The following is a 15,053-nucleotide window of genomic DNA, read 5'->3' on the forward strand; positions in this document are numbered from 1 at the left end:
ATTAAATACAAGAGTTGCTCCACGAATACAAATGAGTTTAAGAAAATAAGTGAGCACCTTTTAATGTTAAAAATTTATAAAGGAAAAAAAATGAAAATAAAAATATGAAATTTTTATTTAAACTAAAAATATATTTAAATTTTAACCTAAAAACACTTAAGTTATAAAATATGCCATCCGCAACATAAATATATGCGCACGTTGCATCCAAATTTCTGTTTGTCTTTAAAAATATTCTAAGTTTTTCTCTGAATTTTTGTTTTTAAGTTTACTTTTCAACAATAGATACATTTAAATGTATCTTCATAGTCATTTGCGAGTATATAAAACGCAAATGGTATTTTATGTGATAAGCTGTTGGCCTCGCACTTGACATACAATTCACTTAGACTCCTTGTCCCACATGAGTCATGCTTTCTTTAGTTGGCGTCAAAATGTTGGTCTTGTTTGAATCGTAAGGATGACGGAAAAAACTGTAGTTGGAATTGATTTTTTAAATAAAATTGTTAAAGTAACCTCAAACTATACTATATACAAATACATAAGTAAAGTTACATACAATATTTCAGTTATACACTAACTTCCATACTAAGTACTACACAAAATTTATGACCAGTCATTTTGGTCGATTCAAGGTTTATTGGAAACCAAAGCAAAAGCAATGATTTAAGAGATGAATGCTAATTTTATTATATATAAATATAGTTTTACATATATAGAATTTAATTAATACAGTTAAATAAAAAATCTGAAAAAACATAGTTTATTATAAGATTTCAGTAAAATTAAGGGAGGAATGTGGTATAACCGTGTAAAAGGATTGATTTTATTCAAGACAAAACCAATCTAATCTAATCTGATTTGTTAGTTTTTCTTCAAAGAATTTTAATTTGAAAGATGCTTCCCTATTTGGTTATGTTAAGTTAAGTCTTTTCCGAGTTAGTGCATCTGGGCACTTTTACTTTATGATAGCTGGGGGGATTCTGCAGAGTCTCACCCATCTCACTGACTAATTTAACAATCCCTGATAATCTTCGTGATTATTCAATAATTGATCTAAGATCTACGTACCTCCCCGTGCGGTTAGTGATTACTCTGAGATTAGATAGTGCTAAGTAGTGCTGCCTGTCGGTTTTCGCATATAGATTCAGAGGTCTGTCCTTTATGTATTTTTTGACTTTTTTGGCACTTTGAAGAGCCTTCAGGGAGCCTGACTTTGAGCAACTTGTAGCTTTTGGATAGTAGAGTCGACAGCTTTGCTATACGCGTCACACCCATAAAGTAGTGCTGGTTTAATTATATGGCTGTAGATCAGCTTTGTGTTCTTCACGCTAAGGTTGTTGCGTTTGAAAAGTGGTTGTAAGCAGTGCAGTATTTTTGCGCAACTACTTCTTTTGACTTGTATGTGGTTGAGTCAAATGAACCGCTTATCAAACATGATTCCTAAGTATTTAATGCTATCCTCCCAATTAATCGCGATGTCATCAACTCTCACGATTGATGGATGCTGCCTGTATTTACGAGTTATAAACAAGGCTTTAGTGTTCTCGTTGTCAATCTTATGTAGTACGAACACTCATTAAAATATGCTCTGACCACATATTAGTAAAACAAAAACTGAGGAGAGCGAGAACCTATTTGATCGACGTAGCATTAAAAAACTTGATATAATTGTAAATAATGTAAAAAAACAGCAGTCACGATAGTACTAGAAAACTCTATCTTATTAAGAACACTGTTTTAACTTAAAGCGATATCCATTTTTTGATCCTGATTTGTTAACACTGTTTTAGTAACAGATGTCAAACAGAATTATCATCCAAGCAATCATGTGTGCAGTGTGAGATTTACCATTTTATAATATGGATCATAATATGTTGAACAATCGCTGAACATATTAAAGTATGAAAACTAATTCTCTTACCAACGTCCATTTTGACAAAACAAACTAAATTCTTAATATAAAAAAAAATAGGGAGGTTTTATTGAATAGAAGTAAATTGTAACAACGAAAATTTTTATTATTTTTAATTAATTGAATTTTTTGCTGACCATACAGCTATTTCGAGTATTACCAAATACATACATACATCAATGGTCTTGGAATTATTTCTTGAGCTTAATTGTTCATAAATTATTTTTATTAATTTATTTTTTTTAAATTTCAAGTAACAAGAGTTGAACAAGTGCCCTGCCAAAATTGAAGCTCAGAATCAGTCTTCATGGCTAATGACTGACTCAAAGTCGTACTTGACTTGTACCTATGTTTGAACTTTACATTTTGTTAATTTGCTGTGATTACAAATTCATTTGCTATATTATATTAGAACAAAATTAACTTCTATAATTTATTTAGTTTTGAGACATTCATAAAAAATGTAATTGCATCAATAACTAATCAACAAGTCTTAAGAAAAACAAAAAAAATTAATTAATTCTCTTTATTTGAATTTTATACTGTACGATGTCAGTGGTTCCAAATGTAGAACCTCTGACTTGGTACACAGAAGAATTATCAGAAGTATCTAGGGTAATATCTGTTTTAAGAGGGCACTATATCACATGTCTATCGGCACTTAAAGAAAGGACAGCAGAATACCTGCTGTGTGTAGACACAGTTAGCTTGGACATAGTAAGCTTGTCCAGAACCAAGCTTAAGCTTTTGGGTGCCCCATTCTTTGACACACTAAGCGATATTTTCAGTATTAGCATTGACCGGGCACTCACATTTATGAATGCTTCTGGTGGTTGTAACTTGTCTATTAATCTACTCATTATTATAAGGAATTGTGAAATTAAAACAGCTTTCTTAGCGTTCGTTCCTCTCTCCACACCAACTAACTAACTAACTATGCTGTGAGGTTAAAGGATTTTTAAGTAAAATATAGTAATTCTAAAACTTTTTATTTCTAAAACTTTTATACATTAATGTAAGTGATCTATTCGTTGTTATTTTGTACCTCATTATTATTATGTTGAAGCTATTTGAGCCAGTGCACTTGAACACTTTTAATCTTTACTCGAGGTATTTTTAAAACCCCTCTTTACGCCTTGACTGGATTATTGTTTATCACTTCATCGGACTAAGCAATAATTGAACTCAGATCTGCATACCTCCCCGAGGATCCTGTAACCATTCTGAGATTTGATAACGCGATTTGTAGATCATAATTATTATAATTTTATTTGTCGGTAAACTCAATATATATACCATATATAAATACAATTTTTTTTATTTTAATCTTTTCATCTATCGTTTTATTGATTTCTGTTCAACAAAATTAGAGTAATTTTAATATTCAAATGCAAATATTTTTACAGTTATCATGATATCATTTATTTTTTGAAATAATATTCAAAATAAAATAAACTACACTATTTCATGTCAATTTATTTTTCGAAGGTTTTATCATTGCCAAACACATTTTTAAAAATTTTTCTGCTACTTTATTGTTTTAATATTTCTCCAGGAATTGTATTTTCTTCTGTGCAGCAACACAACAAAAACAAAAAATAATTTAAGCTTGATCTCAAAATGCAGATATGCGAAACTTTATTCATAAATCATTTTAAATTGTACTTAAAACGTTAATTTGTTTTACATTGAGGTTGTTCAAGAAGTATACTTTGCGACGTAACATATTTTGCAGATATATACATTTCTACTCTTGCGAATGCTCGTTAAAGTTTTCAGGCAAAATCTTTCATAGACTCTTCCTGAAAGTGCAAAATGTCAACAAAGTGCAAACTTTTTAAGGATATAACTTTTATAAAAAGGATTTAATGAAAAAAAAAATATTAAAAATAGTTTTTATACTTTTGACGTCAACAAAACACTTTGTACTTGAAGAGAAGCAAGGACGGATGAAGTTCATTGAAGTGCCTTTTTAATTATCAAATAATACGAATCATGCCAGCTTTGAAGCAGGGAAAAATTGCGAGCTTAAGGCCTCATAAAAAAGGATTTGGTTAATTTGTATCTTAGGTATGAAGGAGATAAGTCTTCATTCTTAAATGTGATAAAAATTATATATAGACAAAGAGTGATGTAATTTCGTAATTAAAAAGTATAGGATCAGTAGATGGATTAAAAAATTAGATATGTAAACCTCTCTTGAGAGGCAAATATGTATTAATAAATATTAGTAACAGAAGGATTAGATAGTTTGTTTTATAACAGAATATGTTTATTGAGTTAATTTATTATTAACGGAAATTTATTTAAAAAAAAAATTAGTTGAATTCAGCAAAATTAAATAATTATGGCTTTAAATAATTTGAAAAATAAATGTAATTCTATTTCAATAGGGTTTAATATAACTAAGAAATTACAATATTATTTCAATATTTTAAATATATTCCCATTTAAACAAAAAAGGCTTAGTCTAAAAACACAAATTTACTATTATTTAGTGGAACCTTCTATTAGACTGCTATAATAGACTGAAATAGCTGGCAAGCAAAAACAAAGTGATGCTATGCTGGGTGCCTGGTAACACAGGAATCAATGGTAATGAGTTTGCCGACAGTCTTGCAAGGGCAGGATCTGCCACTCAAATCTGTGGAACGGAGCTTTATTGTGGATTAAATTGGTCTACAATTAGGACTCTAATTGGTAAATGATTTTCAGCCGAGAGAAGTCGCTACTGGCATGACAGTCGAGGCAACCGTCAGGTTAAAGAGCTGGTTCATCCTTAAAGTTATGGTAAGGTATCCTACTTCAACAGAACAGAGTTGAGGTTGCCGGTGGGATATTGAATGAGTCACCATGGTCTGCGTTATCACCTTAACAAAATGGGTCTGTCAGAGGAGATAGATTGTCGACTCTGCTTAGAAGCAGACGAGAATTCCAGTCACATTCTCTGTGACTGCCCAGTCTTAATCCAGGTCCAGGAGGAGGTCACTGGATCGAGAACTACTCTCCCCTTCTGACATTATAAAATTCATTAGAAAAATATAGTGGCATTAGATTAGCTTAAGTAATCTAGCTGGCTGTTAGTCACGCACAGATCTATAAATCCCTAGCGATATCAAATAGTGTATATTCTGTAGTATAAATTTTTTCGACTTAAAGTACTATTTATGAGATATAGTCATTAAAAAGATCTTAGTGTTTTAAAAATTAAAATTTCTCTCTGACATCTGAGTCCTTCCACACCTTAATTAATTCTTATGTAGAAAACGATTTCAGAAGATCGGTGGAGTAAGTGCATTGAAGTTGAGGAAAATCATATTACAAAATAAATTAATTTTTCATTTTTAAACGTATTATACAATTTAATTCTGGTAATAGTATTTATTATAAGATTAATATATTTTCTAATCTTATAAAAAAAAAACTTAAAAAACAAATTATATTTAATTATATTTTTGATAGATTAAAAAATAAATTCTGAATACCGTACTTCTAATATTTATATATAGTGGCACTAAATGTGAAAAATTTTCATAGTTCAAAAAATTATCGCTTAAATAGTTAATTAAGATATAATTTATTCAATTATTTTACAGTTGGTTTATGATTGCATTCTAATATAACAGAACAAGCAAATTTGTTTATGAACTTTTACAGCAAATTAACAAAAAACTCCAAAGGTCGAACATACAAATCAAGTATGACTTTGTGTTACTTGACTAATGAACACTGACTCTGAGCTTCAATTTTGGAAGGGCACGAGTTCAACCCCAGTTACGTGCAGTCTTAACAATTTATATACCAATAAATATATATAAGAAATAATTTCGAGACCACTAATGATGTGTATTTGGCAATACTCGAAACAGGTGTATGGTCAACCAAAAATTCAACTTAATAAAAAAATAATTAAAAAAATTTTTGTTGTTGCAAAATCACTACTTATCACTACTGTTCGATAAAAACTTCTCTACTAAAAACAGTAGTTTATATTAAGAATTTAGTTTCTTACGACAAAACGGACGTTAACAATTGATTAAAAATATGATTTCAGCCTAGTTCTCATGTTTAGCTTTCCCTGACTGCTGGACCCTCCCACATCTTAGCTAATTATTATATGGAAAATTATTTTGAACAAACGAAATGGTTATTTTTGCTGTAAAGGAGTATTTTGCAGACCTTATAGAAAATTGTTACAGAGATAGTAATAATAATGGTTTATGGTCTATTGTGTACCTTTCAAATTTAGTATCCATAAATTGGAAGATAGTTGCAATAAGTATATTGAAATTGAGAAAGATTATATTGAAAAATGGATTAATTTTTACAACTAAAAATTTTGTTTTCATTCCGTAAACTTATTGTACAAACTGGGACTAATAATATATATTATATTAAAATAAGATTTATTTATTAATTATTAACTTTACATTATTATTTAAATAACATGTAAAGAATAGGTTATTGCTATAGCAACATGGGCCTTAAGCAACTACGTAGTGATAATTTTATTATTAAATGTATGATTTTAACAGTTTGCAAACTTATCTTATTCTATTAAAATATATTTATATTGTTTATATGTTTATTTAAGTATTTCCTAAGTAAGATGTCAGATTTTAAGAACTCTTATAATTTCTATATATTTCTATAGGAGGGTTCGGAGAGGATTGAGGTTGGGTTAGTATGGAGGAATAAGATTGATATATTTTGTAACTTCATAGAAAAAATTTTAAAATAAGTTATCTTTATTCCTATTTTTAATGATACAAATTCATCTTTCACATCGTCTGAAGTCTCATTTATTATGCAAAGTAAAATCAAAGTTTGTTGTGAGAATTTTCTAGATGTCGGATTTTTAACATTTTCATGAATTGATTTCAATTTATTTGTTTTATTCGATGATATATGTGAATGCATGAGTTATTGTATTTCTACGTGCTTTTATTTGTAATTCCAGAAGGAATTAATGATACGATTTATTAAACATGTTGAAAAATTGTTGAAGTCTTAAGAAGTCGTCTGTCTACTCACCCATGTCTCCTTATTGCTGTCTGGTTCGACGAAAATCAAATGTGTCGCAGTTAAATACAAAGTGCCAACAGTGGGATTCTTCGAGTTGTAACGATCAATCATACGCACATTTTCCACCTAGAAGAAGAAGAAGAGGAAAGTATAAATAAGTAAATATAGTATCCATAAATGGCAAAGTTTAAATATTTTCAAGTAAATATACGTATTTCTTAGATAAATAAATGATAAATATGTGCGTTAAAAGACTAAAGTAATGAAATTATAGACGCCTACCCCAAAGTCTCTGGAAATTAAATTGCAAAAATACAAAATTTTCAAATTATGTTTATTTGACTTTGTTGAACTTGTCTGGGGTCGAAAATTATGCAAATTTTTAAACTTTTTTAAACTTTTTTATGTTAACAAACCACAAAAAATAGCTGAAGAATATATTTTTGGCGTGAAGTCGATAGCAGCCAACTGGGGAGCAGTTTTTTAGCACGAATTTAGCACAGCACAGCAAAGCATATAGAAATGAGGCGTAAAATTTTCTATTTATACTCGAGTGAGAATAAGAATCTTCGGCTGTGGGATGAGTTGAGAATCCTGGTAGTAAAAATGGCTGTTGTAGCGAATAAAATATGTGCAATAAATGCATTTGGACGATGTTCATAATGCCATCATTGAAAAGGATAAAATGCTTGTTAAGCTTACAAGGAATGCATACAACCAGTAGTGCAAGGATGAAAAGTGTTTTTTAATGATAAACCTTGTATGTTTCTGTTATATTCTTAATGGATAATGCTACTTAAGTGATTTGTGTATTCCCATTCCTTGAGAATATAAAATTTTATTCAAGTAAATATGGTTTTTCTTTCAATTATTTTTATGTGTTTTATTAGCTTAGGGCTTAAAATTTATTATAAAATATTTTTATAAACAAATTTTATGCCAATCACTCTATTCATAGAATGCTTTTTATACTTAAATTCTTGTAAAATTATATGAAAATCGAAGCTTTAGAGAGTTTAGTTCAAATAAAAATAATTTTTTTAAATATACTTTGTTACTGGAAGATGCAATGTTTTGTAATTTTGTAAAATATTAATATTTTATCAATATTAAGGATGACACTTTACAGTTATTTTTTAAGTCTAAAGGCTTTAGTAGATGAATTAAGTAGAGTTTTTTTTTTAAATATATACCTTCTACGCACCATAGGGATATTTTCGGAAATTGCAAAGCAGACGGAGTTAGCCAGAAAGGGTGCTTCAGAACCATACTCGGAGACCTAGACTATCTGGGCATATCGCTAACATCATGTAAATTGTTATTGAGTTCTTTCTGCACTAATACTTTTAACAAAAGATGGGAAGACTCAACGATATGTAGAACATCTGTATGCAATCTGGCCACTTTCCGATAAAAGGAAATCGAAAACTCTAATTGAGATGTCCCGCAAGGACATTGGTCTTCTGATAGGGTTGACTACAGGACACTGTAAACTAGGGAACCATGCTAGAAGACTAGGTCTTCCTTTCAACCAAATCTGTCGTAGCTGTGGGGAGCACGATGAGAGCGTATCTCATCTTTTGTGTTTTTGTCCAGCTCATGCACGTCGGCGATTTAGTACTCTAGGAGCCCCCTTCCTTGAGGAAATATCATTTTATGCTTCGCAAAATGTTCTAGGTGTTTTTAAACCCTGAGGTTTTTATTATTTATATACGGCATCACAATGGGCCAATAGGCCTAAATGGATCCACTAGAGATCACCGGTATAACCTAACCTAACCTACCTTCTACGCAAAAAGTATCGATCGAATAGTATCGAAGTATAGATTTTGCTGTTTGTTAACTAGTCCTTAAGTAATGGACATTTTTCAAAAATTGTTGGTACACTCTTTCTTGACATATGGTACGAATTTGAGCGCCATCTGTTTGTTTACGTTTGTTTAGCTGTTTGTTTGTTTACAGTAGCTTTTAATGTGAGACTACCCGAAACTCAAATCTCCCCTCCGTGGTAAGCGTTTTGAGTCGATTGAATCGGTAAAAGAGAATTCTCTGAAGGAACTAAAAGCCATACCTTCACGGGCCTACGAAAAGTGTATGGAAGATTGGGTTAAGCGTTGGTATATGTGTATCGCTTCAGAAGGAGCAGATTTTGAAGGAGATAAAATAAATTTGGAATAAAATTTAAATTTGTGTGTTTTATTTACAAAATCCGCGTACTTTTTGAGCAGAGGGTACCTATATACTTATTTATTGTATTTTATCTGACAATGAAATTTACAATAAGTTCTAAAATTTTATCACTAATTTATCACTAATTACACAATATTACAATTTTTATTTGAATTATACCTTATATAATATAATATAAATAAAAAATAAGTAAACCTTATATCACGGACTTTACTTAAATCAATTGGTTAAATTTTATTGGAATGAATGTTAGCAGATTTTAGTAGGCAATTAAGCTTTGTCAGATTACTTAAAAGAAGAGTGGGGTTTTTATTTGAAGCTTGAAGGGTAGTAGTGAATAGAAGAGCGAGATTCTTAGCTAAAGGATCAGCCGTTTATTGTATTCTTATCTTATATTGTCAAATTCAGCTTAAACTAAAGGAATTTGTAGATCTCGGTGGATGCTTTCATTCCTTATATACCAAGGAACACCAGTGATTGTTCTCAGTATTTTTGACTAATCTCTTTGGATAATTTCAATATTTTAAGGAATAGCATAACCAATTAGCTAGATACCATAAGTCCATATTGGTTTTATGATGCTGTTGTACAAGAGTACTTTATACTCTAGGAACAGAGAGAATCTGTTATTAATGAGCCAATGCAACTTATAGGGTTGAAGCTGCATTTGTACTTTTTTGGCTGTAATATATTTCCGCAAAGTTAGTCGACTATGTAGGTGTGTATGGTATGGGAATGTTATTTAGTAAAATTGTTGGAAGTATACTCCGATTAAAGGTAAAATTAAAGTGTTTACATTTTAGTTCATTAATTTAAATTCGCCATTTTCATAACTATTTCTCCATCTAGTAGATTTTAAATAGCACTTTTAAAGATTTAAATCTTTTTTTCAGTGCAGAGAAGCAGCTTAGTACGTTGCAGAGTAACAATAAAACCACGGTTGCCACTTGAAAATTTTTTTCTGTACCAAAATTGGTTTAAAAAGGTACCATTTCTGTAAAAAAAGGTCCAAAACCTTTTTGTTTTCTCGTTCTGTGTTTTTCATAGTGTTATGAATGAACAAAATATAAAATAGTGCAAAGTTGCATTTATAAAAAAAATTAATTGGAAATATCCACAATAAAGTTGGGTCGTCAAAAATGTACCAGTTTTTGAACATGAGTACCAAACGAAAAAAAAAAAAGTACCAATTTTGGTACTAAAGTACTATAAGTGGCAACCGTGAATAAAACAACTTTTTTTTGGCTTAATATGGGGTTATTTATTTCAGGATCTGTTTCAGTGATATATCATATTTTAAGTTTAATTGGATGACATTTGGGGTAACCCACAAATAAATGTCGAAATGCTATTTCATCCACAAGAAGCCACTGTATTATGATTTGGAGATGTAAAAGATCTTCTTAAAAATGACGAAGATGTGACACTGTCCACTGTCAATTCCGATCGCTACAGTAATTTACTAATTTGATTTTTTTTGATGTGAAATTACAGATATAAATATCAAAGACAAGCGGTTCAATGGGCCACCAAAGATTATGTGACTGCCAAAGACCGTTGACTACTGGACTTTTTTTGTTGTGAAAAGCATCGTGTTAATGTGGACAATTAATGTGGAGAATTTTCGATATTTTAAAATCAAAAATTCAAGTTATGGTCGCCCTATTACCAGCTGTGTATGTGTAGAAGAGTTATCGTAAATTACTACAAATTTTTATACAAAACCACTTAAGATGTTAACTTTGGCTTTGGCTTAGGCGAACTTTAGATACCCTTTACACACATTTTGAATCTACATTGAGGTTTAATTTATGTAATAATATATATATAATATAATATATACATTAATAAAGTTTTTTTAAGAAAAATTTTTTTTTTTAAATTTTATTTGAATGTTTTTCTTAAAAACGAAGTTTACTTATAACCAATTGTTCAGTTTTATGACAGCTATGAATATAATAGTTCAATTTCGACAAATTCTCTAAATGATGTTGCTGAAATTTTAAATTTTAAGTATATATATTAAAAATTAATAAAGTTTTTCTAACACAAATCTGCATTTTTATGTGTATTTTTACTTTCGGAATCAGAACGAACATGGATAACGTCGCATTCCTTAGCGGGAAGTTTTTAGATATATCGTTATACCGGTTAATATTACAATATCAATAATGTTCATGCCTTACGGCTGTCAGAAAAAAAATCCATTACCTCCACAGACATCCCTGTGAAGAGCTTGAGGTATGAAAACTTTAACCAAGAAATATGAATAAGATATATCAATAGGCTGAAATTGTTTGGATAAGCTAAGGACTTTTGCTCGATGGGATAGCATTAGATCGTATAGATCGTGGTGTACAATTTTTTCTATTAATAAATTACAGTATGAAAAAAAATAAAATGAATTTTTATCAGCAATACGAAATTCATATCAAAATGGATTTACTATCAGTATATGGAAGCACATATATTTTTAATTTAATACATTATTAAATTTGATTAGATTTGGTTTAATTTTGGTAACAGATTTTTAATATAAAATGCTATAGGTATTTCTTTTATTACGAAGCATACCAGACTACTTTAAATTATTGTTTATTTTTCTAAATTATGTTAATAACTACTTTGAATTAAGTACATCATTAAACTACAGACGCTATAAAAATTAACAGCCCCCTAAGAAAGTATCAAGATGGTGCTTAAATATTTAAATATGCATTAATTATAATATAAAGATTGACAATTTAAAAGCAGTTGGTGTCAAAAAAACTTCAATGAATCGAATGAAAAATCGAAAAAGGAATAACTAACTAAAATCCATAAAAACATGAGTTCCAAGCATGCTTAAACTAGATTTAAGTAATTTGTAGACAAATCTAGAACTCAATTATTCTATAGTTTAATAAAATACTTCTACGTCATGCTACACATATACACTTGATATTTGTAGTGATAGTTCAGATATGGAAATAGACAGTAAGCGAATAAGTAAGGTTAGATAAGCTTATTAACGTATCTGAGAATACACTTAAGTATATGGGTATTATCGTATAAAACTTAAAAGAGTTTGAAACTATTTCGAAGTTTTAATAAACTATAAGTAGTTTTTAGAGAAGAGATCACATGTAACTAACTAAAATCCATAAGAACGTGAGTCCCAAGCATGCTTAAACCAGATTATACATATACTTAACAGTAAAAAAGTAAGTGTGCGTCACGCTCTTCAATTTACTTCTAGTTGTGGCAAGGACAGGATATGTTTTTAATGACAGTGCCTCGCATACTCGTTATTAGACAGATATCTAAGGGGCATCTGTATGAACTTCATAGAATCCTCGATATTTAAAAAGGGTTAAGTTTTTAGGATAGTTGAAGAGTAAGGATAGTACAGTTTTTTTAACGGCAGTGCCCCACATACCCGTTATCTATGAGACATGTGTATAAACTTCGTAGATTGATCCCTATTTAAGTATGGTCAACTTGGATAGTCGAATATATTCTGTACCTGTTTTAAATCAAACATTTTCACTACCTTTGTTGATCAAAGTATTGCGATGTTCTCATATGAATATCATATAATTTATGATATTCGAGCACACCAAAAAACGTTCTTATTTTCGATCGTGTCAAGAGTGCATAAGTTAAGTTTTCAAAGTGTAGGTTCCTAGCAGTTCTTTAGGAAACACAGGAACTAGTGAAATGACTTGTGCGTGGGGATGAGTTAAATCGCCACTTAGAACTTATAAATTTCTCAATACTTTTGCACAAAATTTGGTATTGCATTTTATTATTTTTGAACAAGAGAAAACCAAAACAAATGAGAAACAAAGAACTAGTGCAGAGACTAGTGCCGCAGTGTATGTACGAAGACAATTGACCCTTATGAACTAGTGAACAGACTAGTTCCGAGGACCGGCAATGACAACTCATTGTACAATTCACCAGTTGAGCCCACGTAAAGTAGATTATGAAGCGACTAGTATTATACACATGGGAACTAGTGAATTCACTAGTTCAGAACTAGTCGCAAACGCTGCTGGGTTGTTAGATATTATACAGACATACTTAAATGGTTTTGAGAAAGTGTATTAGGTTTTTAAAAGCTGTTATTTTATAAGTCCTCATACAAATTTATTATTAGAACTCTGTGACTATGACTTCAAAATAAATTGTGGATTCTTTTTGATAATAAGTATTTGGCAATACTCGAAACAGCGTTGTATGGTCAGTCAAATTTTAATAAATTAACTAAAATTTTTGTTGTTGTCTTTTTATTTCTATACGAACCCTTCTGAAATTTGAACTATTTTCTCAATTTCGATTACCTAGATACAATGTTATTTTGGGTTTTATTTCTTCGTCCGATATTTTCACATAGTTTCCTCAAGTAAGATGCTTTATGTACTCACAATTTCTTATCACAAAAAAGTAGTGAGTAGTGTCTGTTCACCTTCATTTTACGTATATATCTTCAAACATTTCTTATGTTTAATTTACATGTCATTTGTCAATTTCTATAATTATTATAGCTTCATGACACAGTGTATAAAAAGTGCTGACTACCCTTGATATGCTAATACAACATTTAAACAATGCATTAGACACACATATAGAAGTGTTTATTCTTTCTTTTTGTTATAATTGCTTAGTCCTGTATATCATCAATACGAAAATCGATAATAGGAAAGCATTTGTTGCAATCCATTGCACTGCATTATGCACTTTATGTGTGCATAATGACTCGTAAAGTAGCTTATGTGTGCCTTGCCTTAATGATGATAGCAATAGCAATTAAGGCTCAATAATTTATCTAATATGCTTTCAGTTTAATTTTAGAATAGATGAGATCACAAAAACTATGTAAAAATATTATGCAAAAAATTTGTACAATTATAAATTTTATCTAGAACACTTATAAATAATTTATATATAAATAAAATTTATCATTTAAACTACAGATGAAATCAGTATATAAATTGTTGCCCAATAAAGATGCAAAATAACATTATTCAATTTATAATAATTAAACGATAACATTTATCCAAAATTTTAGTAAATATTTGGTTTAATAGCATCTATAAATAATAATTGTAGCTTTTACAGCGATTTTATTTCATGAAATTGTGTTTTATGGTTACTCCTAGAAACCGAATAACATATCCCGTGAAATGACACATAAACTGTGCCAATGAAAAAGGAAGCATGTCTATGTCAGTTTGTTTGTATTATTCAAGCTCTATAAATAATTGAAGCCTTGCCTTGTAATGTTTGGGTATTCGTTTGGCTGCCTTTACCCTACTTACTTTAATGAATTGGCAAATTTGCGTATTGCAAAAATTCGGCATGGAAGGGACTTCACTCCTATTTCATTCACAACATTCGCAAGGTTGTTGAAGGTCGTTTACGGGTATTTGATGGAGTTTCCATGTTTTAGGTAAGTCTGTCATTATGTTGTGTGGTTCCAGTGGTGTGTAATCTTAGTCATTAAATAGTAAACAAAAAACAACAACACGACACCATAAATAAATGATAAACCTAAGTTGCTACAAACTTAAATAAAATTTCTGATTAATGAGGCATAAAAATGTTTGCATTTATTTTGATTTCTTTGATTTTTTGCGATATTTTTCTTATTTTTTTTTTTGGTTTATTGCTTGATTGTGCTCATTAATTTCAGATTTATAAATTTATACAAAAATAATAAATAAATATAATTACAGGTAAATCTTAACGAAGATAGACCAATTGTTTATTATGAGTAAGTTGTTATTGGAATACGGTAATAAGTGAGTTGACCTAAATGAATCACTAGAATATTACTAATAATCTAATAAAGGCTTCATTTTATAATGAAGAGATTTATAATTTTCCAAGATTATTATTATTATTGTTAGGGGATGTAACACTGCGACCGTCGGGTCTA

The sequence above is a fragment of the Teleopsis dalmanni genome, chromosome 2 (assembly GCF_002237135.1).
Source record: "Teleopsis dalmanni isolate 2A chromosome 2, ASM223713v2, whole genome shotgun sequence".
Classification (NCBI taxonomy): Eukaryota; Metazoa; Arthropoda; class Insecta; order Diptera; family Diopsidae; genus Teleopsis; species Teleopsis dalmanni.